Source organism: Trachinotus anak, unplaced genomic scaffold, assembly GCF_046630095.1.
Source record: "Trachinotus anak isolate AG129_WGS33_773 ecotype Australia unplaced genomic scaffold, CSIRO_AGI_Tana_v1 ptg000017l, whole genome shotgun sequence".
Classification (NCBI taxonomy): Eukaryota; Metazoa; Chordata; class Actinopteri; order Carangiformes; family Carangidae; genus Trachinotus; species Trachinotus anak.
The window spans coordinates 1,516,809-1,537,761 of NW_027273868.1; the positions used below are offsets into that span (position 1 = coordinate 1,516,809).

The 20,953-nt window shown below is 41.3% G+C and overlaps 1 long non-coding RNA gene across 1 annotated transcript; it reads right to left on the reverse strand.

The window, feature by feature from the left end:
* Positions 1-17,069: 17,069 nt before the first annotated feature.
* On the reverse strand, positions 17,070-20,665 carry LOC139634803 (uncharacterized). The gene is made up of 3 exons (XR_011694069.1): positions 20,053-20,665; positions 17,307-17,375; positions 17,070-17,202 (listed from the first exon to the last, which is right to left on the reverse strand). It is a non-coding gene; the product is annotated as an uncharacterized lncRNA (long non-coding RNA).
* Between the last annotated feature and the right edge of the window lie 288 nt (positions 20,666-20,953).

The following is a 20,953-nucleotide window of genomic DNA, read 5'->3' on the forward strand; positions in this document are numbered from 1 at the left end:
GTCATGATCTGTGACTTTCAGGCAGCAAAGCCCCAAATTGCAATGCTCCCTCCACCCTGCTCCACCGCTGTTGTTCTTTTTATGTCATGATCTACCCCTTATATCACCATGTTTGGACAATTTCTTTGGACTTTTGTTTATTTCCTCTTCTTATTTGTGTTTGTTTGTTATTGTACTTCCTGTCTTTCTCTAGTTTTCCCTCCTTTGTGATTGTCTGCCCCACCCTGATGTGTTTCACCTGTGTGCCACCATCTCTGCCTCCCTTGTGTATCTGTGTCTCAATTCAGGGGTCTCATCCTTCAGAGGTGTGACTACGCTGCCCCATTTCAAAGGCTCTGTCAATAATGAAAAGATTCTGGCAGCACACAACACCTACAGAGAGTCTGAGGATTACATCTGTTAAATTTAATCTGTTAAAGTATTGGGTTTCAGCTCAGTTAAACTGTTAAAAAAAACAAAAACATGGGCCTTAAAACCTCAAGTTTTTGTGAAAAAAAGTTATGTGTTGCTAGGAAACAGAAGCAACAGTTTGCAATGCAGCAGTAAGGGTGGACACAGCTGGTGGCATCCTCCGTAGACCAGAGGCCAGGTAACTTCAGGTTTAACTCTGGTTTTCAGTCCTACAATGGTGGTTCACCTGCTACTGGGGTAAATCACCATGGTAACTGATGCTGAGCTCCTAACCTGCTCCAGATCAGATCAAAACCTGTCACCAGCCAAACCACTGACCAATCAGATAACTGGAGTCATCATTTCTACAGGATCCTGAAAGGGACAAAAGAGTTGAGAATGAAGTCTAATAATAAAGATCAGTAGATGCTTGTAGAAATCAGTGGATGTTCGGTTTTAAAACAGAACTTCTAACAAACAGAGGAGAGTTTAACACTAAATAACTCCATCAGAACTATTAGAGCTTCATCTGAACCGAACACAACAGATTCTTTAATCCACAGGATCCTGACAGTGATGAAGCTGTGACTCTCCTCTTCATCACTGCAAGTCAGAATAACATGAGGAGACTCTGTGAGCAGAACTGGAAATAAAAACTAAACCTCTGATGTCTTTGATTAGAACAATGATCCACACACTGATCAATATTTCATCATTAGTAACGAACATTTCAGTCTCACTGACCTCATCACACATCAACAGTCTGACATTTAGCTTTTTTTAAAAAAAATCTGTATCACAGATATGTTCACAATAGTTTGTTCCTCTTCAGACAAAAGAGTGAAAATACTCAGTAAGAGACTTCATGATAATTAATGCACTAATCTGCAGTTTATCCTTAGTCTAACTTGAATAATTGCAAATTATCTGTCGCGTTTCATCTGGTCATGTGATCATACTGTTTACATTTCACCTTGCTGAACATCACTTTTGGATGTTGCTGTAATTAAACTTACCTGTAGGTTCATGGTTCTGATGATGTTGCCTAAAATGAAGAACTGTGCCTCTTTCACATGAAAAAGGTAAACCCAGGGTTAACTGAACCAGTTCATAACCAGCTTCGTAGTACAGGTTACCAGGACAGACATTGTTAGGCTCAGTGAAGCCGGATAACGGGAAGTTATCCAGGATGTGTTGAACTTGTTTCGTAGTACAGGCCTGTGGGCTCAGGCCTCTGTCTCATTACGGTTCAGCCTTCGTGGTCTACAACAGCTATGAAGGACCACATCTTCGTAGACCACATCCTCCAGAGCAGTCTTTTCCTCAGACCTTGTCAGTCTGTATTACCTTTGTGGAGTTTCCACTGTTCATTGTACTACCAGTAATTGGATTTTCTGTTTTACTTGGATTGAGTTTCCAGCATCCCCTCATGCTTCTGTTCCGTTTTCCTGGTTGCTCCTTGCGTTTTAGTTAGTTCTCCTTTTTAGTTCCTGAGTTTGGCATTTTGTTAATGGATTTTGAATTCCCTGCTACACCTTTCTGGATTTTTGTCTCTGCTATCAAGTAAGACTGTTTTTTTCCCCTTGTTAATACATCAGTAGACTCTACCAGTCCAGTTTTTGTTTTTTGTCAGCACTTGGGTCCTGAAATGACTATTTCTGAAATCCTGACAGCTACATGTCAAGCTCCTCTTTGGAAAACCTGAGGTAATAACCTGTGGTATTATTTCAAATAAATGTGTTTGTTAAATATTGTAACTGAGTTGTCTCCAGAGGTGAAAAGAAACACCAACGTTAACTGCTTTATCTAAATAGCTCCTTTAATTTTCAGATGAGTTCAGTAGTTTTTCTAAAACGGCTGGAGGTGTTTTAGTAAACCTTTAGCTCAGACAGGTGTAAATCAGTCTCTCCATGTTGGACAATCCAAACACAAAGCCAGGTTTTGCAGAATCCTTCAGTATCAGTGGGCTTGGAGTAATTATGGGACTATTTTCAGTCATGGATTATGTGGGACAGTGAATGTTGGATTGACTCAAGATAAACTATGGTGTGTGTTCATAGTAATGATGAAACATGGTGCAACAGTGTGGCTCACTGATGTGTTTTCATCATGTTTGAGGTAAGTAATAATCTCTGTCTGAAGCTTTGGATACACAGACTAAACTGATAGTAGGATGTATTCTTAAAATCGATAAGACAGTGCAGTATATAGTCATTATTATGGTATTTATTCCACGCTGATTAATCCCTATGTAAAAGAAGGGGGTTTTTATATTTGCATCACAAGTTAATCAGATGGAACGTTATGCTGCTTTTTTCTTTCTTGGGTGTAACAGACTGCAGCTGTACTGTGCATCTCTCATGTTGACGTGCTGATGTGTGAGAATGTGAAGCCTTGGCAGAGTAAGTAAAGGTTAAAACCCACCAAAGAAAATGGTTTGCTGTGCCTCTCTGGAGGCTCGTCTCAGCAAACTCTTCCCTGGGTAAATAAAAGTCAAAATGAAAGTTTTGGAAGCTGCTGAGCTTGGCCCCCTGGGTAATCCGTCAAACTGATGGGTTGAGGGGGCTTAAAGGAAACATACGTACAAAAGCAGAGAGTGAAACAGAGGGAAAAAATGAAGACAGAAGAGTACAAAGATAAAGAGAGAGAAGGGAGGTAAAGTAGTAGGGGAAAGAGGGAGGGGTATGAGGATGAGATTGAGAGATGAGGTCAGTCAAGTCAATTTTATTTATATAGCACCGAATCATAACAGATGTTATCTGTTATCTCCTCTTTATAATATTGTTAACAGAGGCCAACATTCCTCCATGAGCAGCACCGGGCGGCAGTGTCAAGAAAAAACTCAGAGAGAGAGAGAGAGAGTGGGAGAGAGAGAGAGAATACGTTTTACATAGGGATGCAGAACAACAATAAATAATTGTATGAGTGGATGTTGAGCAGGATCATGGGGCAGTAGGTGGTTTACAATCACAGATCCAGACTTTACAGGTCCAGAGGCAGAGAGACCTACACAGCAACAGCAGAGAGATGAAGCCAAGTAACATGTTAATGGGACATGAATGTGTGCAGATGGAGAGGGAGAGGAGGAGCTCGGAGCTTGGTGCATCATGAGAAGTCCCCTGACAATCCGGGTCTATAGCAGCATAATGAAGCTGCTGACAGGAAGACTGAAGTGATGTATGTGTGAGTGTATGTTATGTTTGCTCAGACTGATTTTGATGGACATGTTAATAAGCTGATGTATGAACAGTTTATATCTGTTCAGTTTTCCTAATTTAACTTGTGCTGTTCCAGATGGATCAACTCACCTTGTGAAAAGCCATTTAAGTGATAGTGAGAATAACGTAACTCAGTCTTTACTGATGTTGGATGGAATTAAACAAACAGACATTACATTACACAACAAGAATGTTTCAAAGAATAAGAACAAATATAAAACAATTTTTCCAATAATAAAATGATACCTAGAGGCAGTTACTTCTGGAGATCTAAAACTGAAAATGTAAACTGAAGGAGGGCTCGGCTTTGTAAATCAAACATGGATAAGGACGTTCATTTTAAAATGTTGCATAATATTTACACTGCTACTTATCTTATTGCCAGATTTTAAGACACTGATATCTCATATGCCTTTGTAAACATGAATTAGAAACTCACCTATTTTTTGAGTGTGAAATATCCCACCCTGGAGTCTCACTAACTCTCTCTATTCCTTTAACCTTAAAGATATTATCTGTTACTGTGATGATCCAAATGATGGCGTGTTTGAATATCTGATTACCTTTCTTTATTCTAAATGTAAAATTCTTCACACAACAGAAATTTGCCAAATCAATTCCTAAATTTTCACCTTTTCTCCTAGAACTGAATTCTCTACTCAGTCACTCAGTTTATAAAACAAGAAAAAGAGAAAGCTTTTGGAAAATTTGGATAATGATTAAAAAAAAAAAAATTCTCTATCACGTCTGACTGAGTATGTTCATTTTTGTGTACTCTGTGTATTTGTGTGTGTTTTTTTAAAAAGGAATTTATCCTCTAACATTTCATTTGTTTTTTATTCAACTGTTGTACTCATGTCATTTTAGTTCAGGTTTTATGTGCTGTTGTCTTAACCTGAATTACTGTATATTTCCTTTGATCAATAAAAAAAAGCAAAAGAAGAGAGAGGATTGTCTTTCCTTTGAGGGTCTGTTCAAACACCCAGACGTATTGTCTGGATGTTTCAAGTGCTTTGTGCATAATATGTCCCCTTGAACTGTCTCATGAAGACCAGTATGCATAGAATCAGATCATTGTAACCTGACCCATCGTTAATATTATAAATGACTCCTTTGCATTTCCTGATGAGACTGCAGAAATGTCTGCAATTAAAGGTTTGTAAGTATGTTTTAATTTCTACGACCAATTCAGACACATTATCAAGTAAACATATAGTGTTCAAATTCTTATTCTGTGTAACTGTGTCACCCACAGCAGAGGAAGACATACATCACACAACTGAACACATATACATTTCCGACGGATGAAGTGTGTGTGTGAATGTGATTGCTTCCTGACAGCAGCAATGTGACAGAGAAAACAAACCACCTCCTCGGCTGCTGCCTCTCCCACAGCTCCTTGCTGCTCTCCGTCTCTTCCTGTGCAACAGATTGATGCAGTCTGTTGCCTTGTTCTCAGTTTGCCACCCGTCAGTGCGAGCTCGATTGAAAACACTGACTCATTAGCTGGGACTTTATTTCAGGAATGCCAATTACAGCAGGACATATTGCTGCTGCCAGAGCAAAACCACAGATCTGCAAAACAATACACGTACAGCAGAGCGGCTCCTTCCTCCCTGCTGTCTGTGAGTGTCAGAAACGATGCAGCCAGATGAAAAATGGTACAACAACTGGCGCTGCAACAGAGACGGAGGAAAATTTCAGTTTATTTGGTTTGTTTTGGTTAATTTGGGTCTTATTTATAATAAGAAGACACCCGAGGACACTAAGCACACCCACCTACACAGTGTTGTGCCAAACACTGATACATCTGTGGGACCATGCAAAGTCTGTAAAGCTTGATAGTTTATAGAAATAGTTTTTATATACAGCTGCTTTTATCTGGATCAAACAGTCATAATGTGCAAATACACATAACTTTATGTCTGCGGTAACAGCAAAGTTCTGTCTGTCTGCGAAACTTAAACATTTCTTTTAACCAAATAGTCACAGTTGTGGCCAAAGGGGTTGCAGTTTATGCCATAATCAGGCATGACAATTACATGGTTACAGGAAATACAATAGTACTGTTTCCAGTGTGTTTGGTATATCTGATATCATTGTTTATATTTGGAAACTAGACTTTAATTAACATGCTTAACAGACCTTATGGATTGTATCAGAAGGTTGAAAAAAAAAAAAGACCTGGACGCTTGTTCAGGTTGGAGGACTGGTTGTTCAGATTGGAGAACTGGTTGTTCAGGTTGGAGGACTGGTTGTTCAGATTGGAGAACTGGTTGTTCAGGTTGGAGGACTGGCTCAGCTTGGAGGACTGGTTGGTCTAAAGTGGTAACAACAGCACACATCTGTTGTAGGAGTCACATTTTGGCCCCTGGTTGGCCAGTTCCAACTGTTTCCTATTGAAAGATGTTTTCAATGTTCTATTTGATGTGAAATTGGTAAAATACTTTCAGCTGTGAAGGCAGTGACTCTGCTAGAGTTGACCCATCACTTAATCACAGTTTATTATTTATTAACTCTGTTTTTTTAAATGTGACGACCATCACCTCTCAACAACATGAGACATGAAGTCAAAGGCAACAAACTGAACCTGTGGATACTAAAGAGATTCTCCTCCTGTTGGCACCGGTCATTCAGTTTCCAGTGAGGATGCCTTTCAGATCACAGTAAAAGACAAACACTTTAGTTAAGAAATGGTGGATCACAGTGAATCACCAGCTGTCAGAATATGAGCATGAATGTCTGCTTCAGTTGAGGACTGTGATGAGTGTTAAATAAACAAATTCCTACAAGACAAACAGTCTTTTCTACATTGTGTATTGTACATAATGAAGAAGCCATATGTGTCATTTCCTTGCATATTCATGGGCTTGGTGTGTACTGGCACTTGGGTGGTGGGAGTGTCACTGTGGGTGTAGAGGCTTGAAATGGCAGCTTATGTGGAGACAGCAATTCTAGATAAATGTGAACCGGACTGAACTGAAACTCATGAGACCAAGCAGAAAGTAAGGTCAGCAAGAACCAACTTCAATAAAATGACAACAGAAATCAAGGCCCAATGACCAGACTGAAAATACCACAAGTGATACATGAGGTCATGTGGCTGATGTTGACGTTGACACTGACGTTGTGATTAAGACCCCACCTGATATGGATGACCAATAAACAGTAGTAATCTATTAGACTAAGTAAAGCCCAGACACCAATCCACAAATGTGTTGAGGTTTAAAATCCAGAGATAACAAGCTTTGATATCTCGAGATAACAGGATAAAAAAAATATTTGTGAGGGTGGCCTTTCTTGGCTTCTGTAGTAAGGATACAACATATTAGAAAAAATATTTAAAGATCAAAGATATTACATTAGACCTGTCAAATAAAAGTTGCTTCCTGTTTTGTCCTTTCATTACAACTGGTATCCACAAGATTACAATTAGTTATTTTGTGGAAAGCTCAGTGTGTCTGTCCACATCCAGATCGCTCCACGTTCTGTCCTAACCTTTCAGTATTGTTTCAATTGTTCTAGTGGTGCTAGTATGACGCATGTTTTCAAATAGACAATGCAGTCTCTGGAGAAACTGCAGTGGGATTGCTGAAGCTACCTCTAGCTATTTCTAGCTACTACTAGAACTGTGTTGCCGACTGCTAAGTAAGCTAAGTCTGAAGCAGCGCTTCACTGTTTGAAGTGTCAGCACCTATTTCAAATAGAGTTGCAACTAACTCTGTCAGTCTGTCCACCTGTCTGCCTGTCTGCCCTTCTGTCTGTCTGCCTGTGTGTGTGTGTGTGTGTGTGTGTGTGTGTGTGTGTGTGTGTGTGTGTGTGTGTCAGACACCACAAATAAATGACACCACAGACATCAGATGAGTCTCTAATCAGCTGATTTGAAACAGCTGTTTGTCCTGCATCTGTACTCAGAGGTTGCTATGGTGATTTAAATTGCGTAGTTTCCTCTGAGTGAGACCTGATTTCAGTTTAAAGAAACCTCTTGAGCTCAGGCTGACCAATTAACTATCGTAACTCTTATCACATAAATGTATATATTTTCTGAGAGAGGAGACTCTGTTGAACACAGTGATATAAAATATTTGTCTGTGGTGCCAAAAATGTGGCTGAGTTTTGATTGCCACATTGCATGAAACAGGACAAATTTGTCTACAATGTGAGAAAAAAATATGTCTAAAGAATGAACTTTGGGGCTGTAATGACAAGTAAACATACATTTCTTTGAGAAGTTTAACACCCTCTCCCACTCGCTGTGATGTCATCCTCTCTAGCTTCTGAACATTCCATGCAAGACACACCCATTTTAAACTAAAGAAGTCCAGTGTTGGTTGAATACAGAAAACAACTTTTGTGTGTGTTTGTGTGTCACAGAAATCAAGTTCTCTGATCTAAACACGATTGTGACTGTCTGTCGGATTGTTTGGAGTCAGTTAGAATGACAAACTGAAATTAATTATTACGAAATATTATCAGCTAACACTTGATGTTTTCCTGAAAGTTTGACTTTACTCACAGTTAAAATAGAAAGAAAAGGGCAGCAGTACAGTGTTTGATAAACACCACAGTCATGAGAGAAATTCTCTGATTAGCTGATTTCAAACAGCACCCCCCCCAAACTCAGAGGTTACCATGGTGATTTAAACTGCTTGGTTTGCACTGAGAGACACAGGAATTCAGTTGAAATTTATCTCAGGCTTATCAGTTAAATATCCTAACTCTTCTCACATAAAGGTATATATTTTCTGAGAGAGGGGAGTCTGCTGAACACAGTGATATAAAATATTTGTCTGTGGTGCCAAAAATGTGGCGTGTGCAGTGATCGTAAAAGTGCCTCACTTCCTGCTTTTGTCCTGTTTTTGCTTATCTTGTTTTACATCAGAGTGAATGGGCCCGTTGGACGGTACGTCTGTCTGTCTCACATCAGAGCAGTTGTCGGATCAAGTGATCTGAAGCAGCTGTTTATCCCAACCTGATAATAATAACATGATAATGGAATGAGAAATGGATTCAGCTAAACTGCATTTTTGGCTGCTAAGAATAGTCTAAGCTGCATCTTCATTGTTCAAAATACCAGTAGCAAACATTTAGTGTCTGTCTGTCTGTCTGCCTGCCTGCCTGTCTGTCCGTCTCGTCTCTGTCTGTCTCTCTGTCTGGCAGAATGACAAACTGTAATTAACTGCCGACTGACCTGTATCAAATATATTTCAAGTGAAAACTGATGAGATGTGTGTAAGCGTGTGAGCAGTCTATAGGAGGACAGAACTGTCACCACAGAGAGGTCTTCTAATCAGCTGATTTGAATCATTAGTGTTTAGTGTTTAGCTGGAAGACACAGAGCTGAGACAAAGATGAGTGAGACTCATGAACATCTCAAGCTCCTGCTATTTATCCAAAAATGGGACCTCTCTTCAGAACAATTTTTAGACCATTAGTGGCACAAGACCTTCCTGAACACGTCCATGTAGTTTTGATGTTCCTAGAGTAAAAAATGTGGAATTAGGAGTGTGTTAACACAGGTTCTCTTTTCTGTTTTTGTCTGAAAATCCTGCCTCTGAATTTGGATTGCAGTCAAACGGACATCACTCAGAGGCTCACAGTTCAAACTCTGTAAGTCTCTGTGCTTTGGTAGTCACATCATCAGAAAAAAGACAAATCTAACTATGTTGTGGGAAAAAATGTGTAAAGAGTGAAACTTGTGGCTGAGGATGAGTTAAATAGGGTTTTTTGTTTTGTTTTGTTTTTTTTTTTGTTTTTTTTTTACAGTTTATCACACTCTCCCACTCTAACTGTGATGTCATCCTCTCTAACCTCCTCCCATAGACTCACATTATAAACTCAAAAACTTTCAGAAAAAGCATAAAACTTAATACAATAAATCAAAAATTATAAAAGATATCAAAAAGCAGAATACAATTAATGTTTCACAAGGTCATTTACCACCAGGGTCCATTTTCCATCCTCTTCATCATCCAGCTTGGATTTTCTCTTCTCATTCAGAGCTTCCACTCCTCGTTTTACCTTGGTTCTTAAGGATAGTCTAAACTCCCTGATGTTCAGTCTATAAGGCTGAGGTGACTTGCAGAGGTGACTCCTCCATCTTGGTTGCTTCCGCAGCCTCCTGCACATTTTTTCCATTTTGGTGTAATACTTTATAATTGCTATTTCTCCAATGGTACATGTGTTTCTGCAATACCTATTTATGTAGCTTGTCTCTCCTGTCCGGAGCAGCCATCTTGTGTGCGTTACCACTGGAAGTCATGGGATCATGTCCTGTAACTGGAATCAGCAGCCAACCTGCTTTACCACCTGAGCCCCAAAAAACATCTCTCATGTTACTTGTATGTAATTTTAGTGATTCAATTGGGTTTAAAGGTGGAGGATTTCTTTAATAAATCATCTTAACAGTTCACATAGCTGTGGATGCTGGAGCTGTGTGTTATGGAGGATGTTTGCTGTGTTGTCTCTCTTAGGTCAGTGTGTACTCTCTGGCATTGTGTTACCCCCTAAAACCCATTTTGAAGTGTGACTCTTCTCTCCAGCAGAATTATTTTTAACTATAATCACTGAGCTCTCAGCTCTGTGTGGAACACAGCATTCCTCTACGCAGATAATGAGAACACGAAGGTGCTTTCAGAGGACCACATTTTCCAACCTTAAAATATCATAGTGTCACTTTGCAGTAGCCTGATATAACCACTGTCAGCGTGGAGGTGATACCTTGTATTAGTGTTAAACTTTAGCACAAATGTAATAATAATCCAGATCTGAGGACTCAATAGAACTTGTGCACAGAGCAGACGGAGAAATTGTTGGAAATTATAAGATGTGTGCTGGGTTGAAGTTTAGAACAGTGGTTACTAACAAGAAGGTAATCAGTAAAGTAAAAACTGAGGAGGAGGCAGGAGTCATGAACTCAGCCAGCCAGGTACTGGGACTACAGAGGTGTGTTCAGACAGAATGTTAAGCTTTTTTTCCTTGCATTGTTTGAGGAAATTTGGCCACAAAACAGTTTTTTTCCAGTATCCATTACATCCACTGGTTGTAATTTAACCTAAAACAGAGATGTGAACCAGCTCCTTCAGCTGTGACTCTCATCATCACTGTTGAGCTGTTGGAGTCTCTCAACTGGACTTAGTCCTCTTCTAGACCTGAACCATCTCCATCTATAGACAGCCTGTCTGACTGTGGACTGATGAATCTACACTTATCATCATCAACTCTTCTTCATCCTTAGTCTCTGAGATCTTTGTTGTGAGGCCTGGTTCACATCAGCTGATGTTTCTCTAGTGTTTAAGTCAAAGTGTCTCTGACACACAACCTCCAGTCTGGTTTCAGACTGAGTCCAGGTCCGATAACTCCTGACTCCAGTCAGCTTCTGTTCATGTCATTAGTCGAGGGCTTCACTGACTGTTTCCTGCTGCACCGTGAGTGTTTGATTGAACAACACAATGATTTGTGTTATTAGTTAAACCAAATTGTGTTTGTTCATAGTTGTAACTTAGATGAAGATCTGATCCTAAAAGGTTCACTTTCTTCTTCCTGCCACTGTAAGTAGTTGAAGCATTAGCTTGAGTACTAGTGGTAATAGTCTGGAAGTAATGGAATAGTTTCCATTATACCATAATTATGGTGTCATAGTAGCAGTAACTGTACTTCAACTCAAGAATAGTGCAGTATAATTTATGTTAGACAGAGTATAATAGTGTAAAGTTGCTGGTGGTTGCTATGGTCTAGGGTGTTGCTATGTGGTTATTAATGATTTCTAGGTGGTTGTAGTAGTTCCAGTTAGTTGTGTTAGTACTACTTGTAGTATTGGTACCCACAGTAGTCATAATAGTTGTAGCATCATAACAACTCACAAGGTCAGCTACACAGCAGCATCCCTGTAACAAGCAGACATTAATAACTTAGCAGACTTCAGCAGTGATGGTCACTGTCATCATCACTCAAAGGCCAAATGTTGGTGGACAGTTTCCCACTGCTACATAACAGAGCTGGATGTCTTCAGCCATCATCACCTCATGGTTGGACTGTGTCCTCTGCTCCGTCAGGAACACAGCAGTCAGTGCTCTGCTGTGTAAATAATGAGAAAATGAAGGCAGCACTGAAAGTAGAGAGGTCCCCTGTGAGAAGCAAAGCTAGTGCACATTCACTCCCCATTCAGTTAATTTAAGAACTGTGAACAACTGCAGTGGAGAGTAAGTACCAGTGGTGCTGTAGCTTAATAGGATTGAGTGTTTTAACAGTGACATGATTCTGGATCTGCTCTCTTAATGTTTTAGCGGAAAAAGATTTTAGTTTTATTTTTCCTACAAGTGAGAAAAGTGTATTCCTGAATGCACATCCTCCCTGTAGCTGCATGAGTGAATGAGTTGGTCTAAACATGTTGGCCATGTGACTGACAAGTGACCTAGGGTCTACCTGCCTCTCATACTGATGTTGGCTCTGGCATCTGTGAATTACCTGACTGAAAATTCCTGTTTAGATGCACACAGTATCCTCTGCTTTAGTTGCCGTGCATCTGTTGGACCTGATGCATTAAACATAATTTACAGTGCAGCCACACAACCAGCACCTGTGATCTGACCTCATGCTTCACTAACAGTGGAGAAGTTTACCTCTCTTAGAGGCTGGCGGTGTGCAGGCTGCTCCCTGTGGCTGTTTCTGCTTTATACAGGTCTGATAGGACTGCAGAGAGTGTGATGGCCCATTGGGTCCTCTTGGCTCCGTTGTCCCATTCTTGTCTGGCTCTGTCTGTCATGTAACTGATGGAACACCAGTGGCGCCCACTGTGTCCCAGGATACATACATCCTGGCTGCAGACTGACCTCCTCTCTCTGCCCCTCTCTGCTCCTCTCTACAGACACACCTCATTTTGAGTTTGGGTTGTGTTACCTTAGTTTAGTCCTTTTGCTTAGTTTTGAACCTTTACAACACACGCACACATTCATCACTCATGCACACCACACAGTGCTGACTTTACTGATTTCCATACCCCATGGTGTGAAAATATGTTTTAATAAAATATTCTTCCCAGGGTGTGTCTCCCTTTTGTTGTGGCCACTTGAGCCAGGTTATAAAACGAGAGCTCAATTAACAGTAAACAGTGAAGTATCCTGTCTAATACAGTAAATAGGTAAACACTATGGTTATGATTATGTTTGAAGTACATGCAGTCATCACTTGCTGTGATTCCTTTGTGCCTGTGCAGGCACGAGGAAGCCAGACTCCACCAGTCACAGTGAAGGAGGTAATAACTGAATGTAAATGTGTTTCAATAAACTCCAATATGTGAGCACATTTCTGAGAACTAAAACAAGACCTGGTTGACAGCATGGCAGGAAACTGTCAGTGAAGAGAAATCCAACGTTCAAGTATCCTGCAAACTCTTTGTGGACAGACAGAGCTGCAGTAGCAGTGATGGAACAGACACGCAGCCATGACACACACACCATACACTTAATGAGTGAGTGTTCATGGTTAGTGTTTTTTCCACTTTAATTAACCGGTTTCATTACTTTGGAGGGGAGCAGACATCGAGGGAAAAGTCAGTTGAGGTGTGTTGGGGCACAGGTAGGGGCATTTTGGTTATTGGCTTATAATATTAATGATTATCAGTGATAATCACCAATACATATATAGATGTTTACTACCAGTAGTAACCTCGGGGCACCACCCTGTCACCAGGGACCAATGACCAAATTGATGGCTCAAAATACAGTCTCAGAAGGTTGGTTGAAGGGTAAATTTGAGCACTGACTGTTGTGAATCCAGCTGTTATCACAAATATAGTCACAATAATCACAGACAACGACTAGTTAAATTATAACAGGATTTATTAATAAGAGTAATAATTATTCAAAATAACATCACTTAATATTAAACCGATTATAATTCAACTAGAACTAAAACAAACATTGGTTACTAACTAGATAATTACAGGCAAAACACATATGTAACAACCGTGTGTGTGTGTGAGTGAGAGAGAGAGAGAGAGAGAGAGAGAGAGAGAGGATGAGGATGGTGACGAAGTCACGTGAGTGACGTGTCAGTAGGAACCAAGATGGCGGCAGCGTGAGGTACTCGTTAGAGCCAAGATGGCGGCTGGCCGCAGAGTGTGAATGGCGTGAACAACGAGAACAAAGGGAGGGGCCTTGAGCTTTACGTGTCTGACGCGACCACACTCTAGGGCCTGAATGTGAGAGAGGTGTATATGAGGTGCGTGATTGGGAGAAAAGAGGGAGAATAAAGGTGAAGAGAGGAAAGAGAAAGATGCAGAACCAGAGCAGCAGGGTTCTGTGAGTCGCCGAGAGATCCAGTAAACTCTTTCTTCACCACACAGTAACAGGGCAGCGAGTTAACACTCGTCGGGCCTGACACTGGTCCTTTAACCGGTTATAGGAGTTCACTGGCGACACCGAAGTGTCCAGATGCTGCGGTTTCACTCCGGACACCAAAGATAACAGAAGAACAATAGCAAGTCCTAGTTTAGCAGGACAACACGGAGTGTGCTGATACTAGCAGCTAATCATCAAACAATAAAACACAGTAAACCATAAGCACAGCGAATAATATTAATCACAAAACAAACAACAGCATAGGACACACTTATAAGTCAATAAATCAAACACGCTACACTAATCGTGTCTCTGCCCAGACATCAGCCTCTTACTGTGAGTTGCTCCGATCCTTCAGAGTTAGACAAAGAAAGTCCGCTCTGGGTCTCCACAGCTCGGTCCTCGGCTGGGAGCTCGGCGGGTCGTGTCTCGCTCTTCTGGCGATGACAGTGATGAGTCGGCGGTAGCGGGAAGATCACAGATGAGGGACTTTGTTTGTCCTTAACAAAGTCGGCGCTCGTCCTCACGGAGCGTGAAATCAGCTGATTACACAGCGATCTATGTCAGATCCGAAAAGAAAAGGAAACAAACAAAGCAGTCTGTGCGCTCGGCCCGCGAGTTGAAGACTGTGACCTGGGCTTTAAAAAGTGGTGGCAAAAGGTCAAATGTTTGCAGATTGCTCCCTTTCAGCAGCCGAGTCACGGAGAGAGCTGGAGTAGCTCTCTACTGTAACCGGTGCACGGGAATGAAGCGCAGGAGGAGGGTCACAGCACCGCTTTTATTACCTGAGTGACATCACCGGGGATCAATGGTGAGAATGCCTGGCCTCGGCCAATGTCGGTGCTGAGTTTCCCTTCAAACTCTTAATTCGCACATAGGTGTGAATTGTGGGGGTGGTTTTGGCTTTACTGCTTGGAGGGAAATGTAGTCCTCTCCTTTGTTCCTTTCAGGATGCATAGTTTGAGGCTCAGGCTTTTGGAGGGCAAGCAGGCCTCTCTTTTGTTCCCTTTAGGATGCATGGCTTGAGACTCAGGCTTTTGAGGGACATGTAGGCCTCTCCATTGTTCTTCTCAGAACCCATGGCTTGAGATCCCAACAGGTGTTTGTGAGTTATTTGGACTGGATTTAATGGCTGTTTGTGGCTGTATGCCCCAGCAGCCAAGGAATCTGGCCGCTGGGGCTCCGGGTACCATCCCCACCACTGCTGCAGCATTGGACCAGGATGTTACAACACTGACACTGCCAGTTGGAGCAGAGGTCGGCACGGTAACTAGGCTCATGGCTCCGGACCATAGCTCCACTCCTAAACCATCCCAGCCACTGGACAGAGGTGGTAAGTAATGCCTGTTGGGGGAGTTGTCTCTCCACCTTTAACTCTTTATCCTGGGGAGACCCCTGCAGTCCTGACTAAGGCAGCTATGCAGCCATGTAGTTCCATCAGAGGCTGTCATGGAGGCCGTCATGGAGGAGGCCAAGCAAGTTGGCCTAACTAATGATAATGTTCTCTTGCAGCATTTCCTGGTAAGCAATCATAAGTTTGTTCTTTTTAATGTTTCTTGTTATTTGGATCTGCTGCCTCATAAACACCTCTCTCACAGGTGCATCATTAACCAGAGCGCAGCTGAATATTTCACAGCTGGGTCCGACCCAGAGGTCCTGTCACACTGTGATGATGTGGAGACTTTGGTCCAGGTATTTAATGAGCTCCTCTGTATTGGATATAGTGGCTCCTTTTAAAACTAGACAGGTGTCTTCTGTCAAATCGTCACTCTGGGTTAATAAGTCAGTTGCAATTTTAGGTGATAATGTAGGATTCAGATTCAGACATTTCATTATGCCAAATGGGAAACTTCAATTATAAACAGGGATCGAGATAAAAAACAGAAGACAGAGAGCTCACAGAAACCCGCCGAGCTGGTGGTCCTTTTTAATCAGTTTGAATGAAATGATGGGATGTTAGGACTGCTTACTTTGCCAACCTCGTATCGTCTGACAAAAGAAATTCAAAAGTTCTCTTTGTAAAGCATCGTTTTCTCTCTCACTGATCCACAATGCTGGTCTTCTCCTACACTGATTGCAGTAACCTTCTCACTGACATCAGAGCAAATATACTGCCATCCTCAAACCATCACACCACTGCTGTTTCCTATCCTCATCTCCTTCTCCCCTGTTTCCTTAGAGGACTTCAATAAACCCAGCCTTCATCTCCCCCTGTGACATTCTTCCTTCTTCCTTGTTTTTAAATGTTTTTAATTCAGTTGGCTCCACTATTGACCATGACCATGATCAATCTCTCCCTTTCAACTGGCTCTGTCTCTACCCAGTTTAAACACACTGCAGTTTGGCCTCTGCTGAAAACAACCCCACTCTCCCTGTGAATTACAATGTCAAAGCTGTGTCCAAACTGCTGGAAAAAGTTGTTGCCAAGCAGCTTATAGTGGTTTTAGGAGTGCGGCCAGTTTGACTCCCTTCAATAAGGTTTTTGTGAACTGCATTCAACAGAACCAGCTCAAGTCACAAACAGCATTATGATGGCTGCAGGTGATAATGCTCATTACTTGTGTTACATGACCTTAGCTCTGCTTTTGATGCCATGGATCATGCTCTCGTGACGACCCCGCCTCTTTTGGCTGCTGGGCCAGCTGCATGACTTTGTGTGTTCTGATTTGCAGGTGCCCAGTAGCAGTAGGTGTGGCCAGGGTATTGGGTATGGGGAAAACCTGGGCCCGGTGTTCTCAGTACTATAAATAGTCACTCTTACCTGTGCCGTGGGGGTGTGAGGAAGGGGAAACACTGCTCCTGGTTATAAAACTGTGTAGCTGACAGTTTCCAGCAGAAGTTGCTTTTATTGTAGTATTTTCTCAGAACAGTTTGCACTAATTAGATATTTGTTTGCTTATGTTCCTTCAGATAATCACAACTTCACAAACTGATAACTGGCTGGAAACAGAGAACAGGATTCACTGGACACATCTGCCTTCACTCCTGTGGGACATTATTAAAGACTGTTGACTGAACTCTTGGATTGCTGCAGTTTGCCTGACAGAAGGAATGTGTACACCAGCATACACATTTCACATAATCACATTCACACTCCCATGATGCACTGAGCACTTCTCTGTCTCTCTCTCTTTCTCATTTATATTTAGAAAGAGTAAAAAGGAAATGAACAGCATGATGCAGATGAAAAAGTAAAAAATAGGTTGCCTGTAGTGAAACTTGGAAAGAAATCCTGGATGGGAAAAATGGCAAATCTAAGAAAAAAACAAAAAGAAAGTGGTGGTGTTAGGTGAGTGGTGAGGGATATTTACTCACCATGGAAACCATGTTTAAAACACACACACAAACACACACTTACAGCACTTGCTCTGCCAGTAGTAATTGCAACCAATCAGGACGAGAGCAGCAGCTCATCATGAGACTGTTTCTAGAAGATTCAGAGAATAGAGAGAGAGTACAGTCACTTCTCTCTTTCTCTCTCTCTCTCACAAACACACACACACACACACACACACAGCAGCAGCAGCAGCAGCTCATGATGACACTGGTCTTGGACTTACTGTAAATATGAGAGGGCTTTGTCTGCTTCTTACAAACTTTTTTTTTACACTTAAAACAAATGTTCTTTTTGCAAACACACACACACACACACACACACACGCACACACACACACACACACACATATACATTATGAAACCACATGAATTCTTGGACACCTTGTTGCTGAAGCTGCTTCAAATTTCTTGAATCTTCCTCAGTAACAAATAAGGTCAAACGAGTTGTAACACAGAGGCTGATGTGTGGTGGAGGCCTCCACATCTCCTGCAGGATTCAACTGTGTCTGTCCCACTCTGACATCACCTGTTATTTTAGAAGCTGTGACTGCACAGCGTTCATGACGTCTGACAGTTTGGTCTGTCGGAGTTCCCCAGTGAGGAGTCAGGTCCAGCACTCCAGGTGTCAGGTGGGCTAGTTGGATAAGCAGGTCCTCCAACATTTGTTGGCTCAGGACTTTATCAGCTCAGACATGCATCTGTGTCCATGTCACTTTTTCATATAGTGAAAGGTCATATAACAAGCTAGCACATTACTTAACTTTGCAACAACTACAGGAGGAAATACGTCAATTCGTCAACTCATTGTAAGTATGTTAAGGAGATTCTCATCATGTCAGAGATGATGAGAAGATACACGTGTTTGTGTGTTTTTTCCATGTAGTGCATTCCAGAAGACAAATAAATAATCATCAGACCATCAGCTCATGACAAGTAGTCACTCTATGAATATGGGTGGTTATGGCTCAGGTGGTAGAGCAGGCTGTCTACTGATCACATGGGTTGGCAGTTCGATCCCTGGAGTGTCTCTGGGAAAGACTGAATGAGTCCCAAGTTGCTCACTTGTAAGTGGCTTTGGATAAAAGCCATAAAAATGAGTAAATGCAAATGTGAAATGAATATCCAGCACAACACTTACGGTGCAGCATGTCAGCACAATACAAATTAAAAAACATGTTTTTAAAAACTAGATTTTGACACGCGACCCCTCAACAAGACAGCTCAAAAGCAATACTGCACCACCAGCCTCAGTTCATGTTGCACTTTCTTGTACAAATTCCCAAACAAATTTACAGTAAACTGAATTACCACATTGAACTGGGGTTTTTTTGGGCCCCTGTGGCTCCCAAGTTTTGTGTAGGTTAGTGTAATATGTCACGTGTGACGGATATTTTTTGAGGGTTTATGAACTGTTGCATTTATTGTAAGTGCCTGGATAAAAGCATGTAAATGTTAAGGTAAATGTAGGTTAGATTGCATTAGAGTAGGCTGGTGCTTTCTAAAGCAGCCACTCATCAACCTTTTAGCATAATAGCAGCTTTTTCTGGATGCTTTTATGTGGAGGCTGCGTGGTGCAGTCAAATGAGTTTTCACTGTGGAAATCAAACATCTACTCCAGCTGCTAAAACTGTGTCTTCAACCAACCACCAGACAACGACTGAGCCTCAGGAAGATACATGCTTCACTGAGTCTTTGGTATAATTACTGTTTAATGAACAGAAGGCTGTCAGTCTATAGTGGACAAGTTTCGTCTCCAGCAAGAGCTGCTTGTTCTACTGGCTCTTATTTTCTTTCTTTCTCAGTGTCAGAGTTGACTTTTGTGTGAAAACAGATGAAGTCAAAAATGTTTCTGCTGAAAAATAAATGGAAAAATTTAAGGCATCAGTGGAGCAGCTGCAAGTTAGGGTGGTTTATATTTTGCCGAATAAGCTCTTAGCAGTTGCTGTTGGCAATGTAACCATGGATGTAGAGACAGCTGTCACTAGATTAGCCTGATACTGAAGAAAACTTAAAAATGTTAGGAATCTCAGGCAAGTTCTGACGTGTCTTTCTTTCTCCTTTGATTTCTAAGCAGATTTATGGACATTTTTGGTGGAAGGACATCAGAGACAAAGATGTCCACAGGAAGCAGAAGTGACACTGAATGATATCAATGTGTTTAATGTCTGTGTGTTCAGATTGGACTGAGTTATAACTCTGAGAAGGAGGTGAACTTGAATCTTGTTGAATGAGAATTGATGATAGTCCAGGAATGTTACACCATTCATAACAGTTATGAAAACTAATTTAGATTTACTTTACACAACAGAAAACAAACCTGAGCTGTTTGTTACAACAGCCAACTGCACAGGTAAGAAGACTGAGCTACAGCTATCACAGACTCCATCTGCACCAGAGTTCACTCACTTCATACTGAATTACATCACATAATTATCAAATACATTTTTTTAAATCACGTTTTCTCTCTGTCTTCGGGGAGTTGGTTCAATATTCTAACACATTAGCAATTTCTGCCACACCCCAACACCTCATTAACTGGATTTATTTCATAGATAAAAGCTACAACAAATGAGCATATTAATGAAGTATGGTGGTCTATATGTGAGCTTCTACCAATGTGGAGTTTTTCATTATATATTGATTAGCTATATTAATATTTACAGTGATATATGTGGCATCTTCAGAGACCAGAGATTTCTATGTCTCTATGTTAACTGTTGAGAATCTTTATCAACACATTTAGGGGGCTATTGTAGTGTGATACTTACTTTATGGCAGCCAGGCAATCAACCAGACCCTCATCCTGCTCAGGTGCAGCTTCTGTGTTTTCTGTATCACCTGTTTTTGTGTGTCTTGTGGATCAGGAGTCAGTCCGCTCTCTGTGTGCTTGTGTAACTTTTTTTGTTCTTGCACAGCTGTAAGGGTGAAGGTGCAGCCACGGGAACATTCAATTAACAGCGGATCGTCACGGAGACTCCGCGCATCATCTTGTGTCACTCCGCGGCAGCAGCAGCAGTTTCTGCTCCGCTCCTCTCCGCCGTGAGGCCGCGGGGCGGAGACTGCGCACTGCCGCCGCCAGAGATGCTCTATGTTCGAGAGGAGGGCTCACTCAGGGAGGCAGAGCACACTGCACACATGGACGTAGGTAAACACACTGACGCACTGTTACCAGCCACAGAAACGCATACCTCGGTAACAACCCCGGAAATATAAAAATAAATAAATACAGGTATTAGGCTGTGACTCACTGTTTGTAAAGGTATTAATGGGGGAGTACAAATGATGTATTTATGGGCTACACCTTTATTATATGCCAGGATGAACCCCTGAGGATATATAACATATTACAGCTATTGAAAAGTCTTCATTTGATAGTTATAATACAGCACTTTCTGTTGTTTACCATAGCAACAGTTAACTTGTAATTTGGTTGAATATATATACGTGTGTGTGTGTTTTATTAACAACAGTAAGTTCACAACTTACAATAAAAAACAAACAAAATGGACAAAAAAAATTTACAAACAAAAACTGAGAAGAAAAACTCAAAGTGAACAGAAGTAAAACGTTTGCAATTGTTATTAAAAATAACCATAAGTAGCTGTGATAGAGATACATTTTTCCAATGTTTTTTATCCATTGTTATTAGTGGGTTTTTTTTCTCTTGTC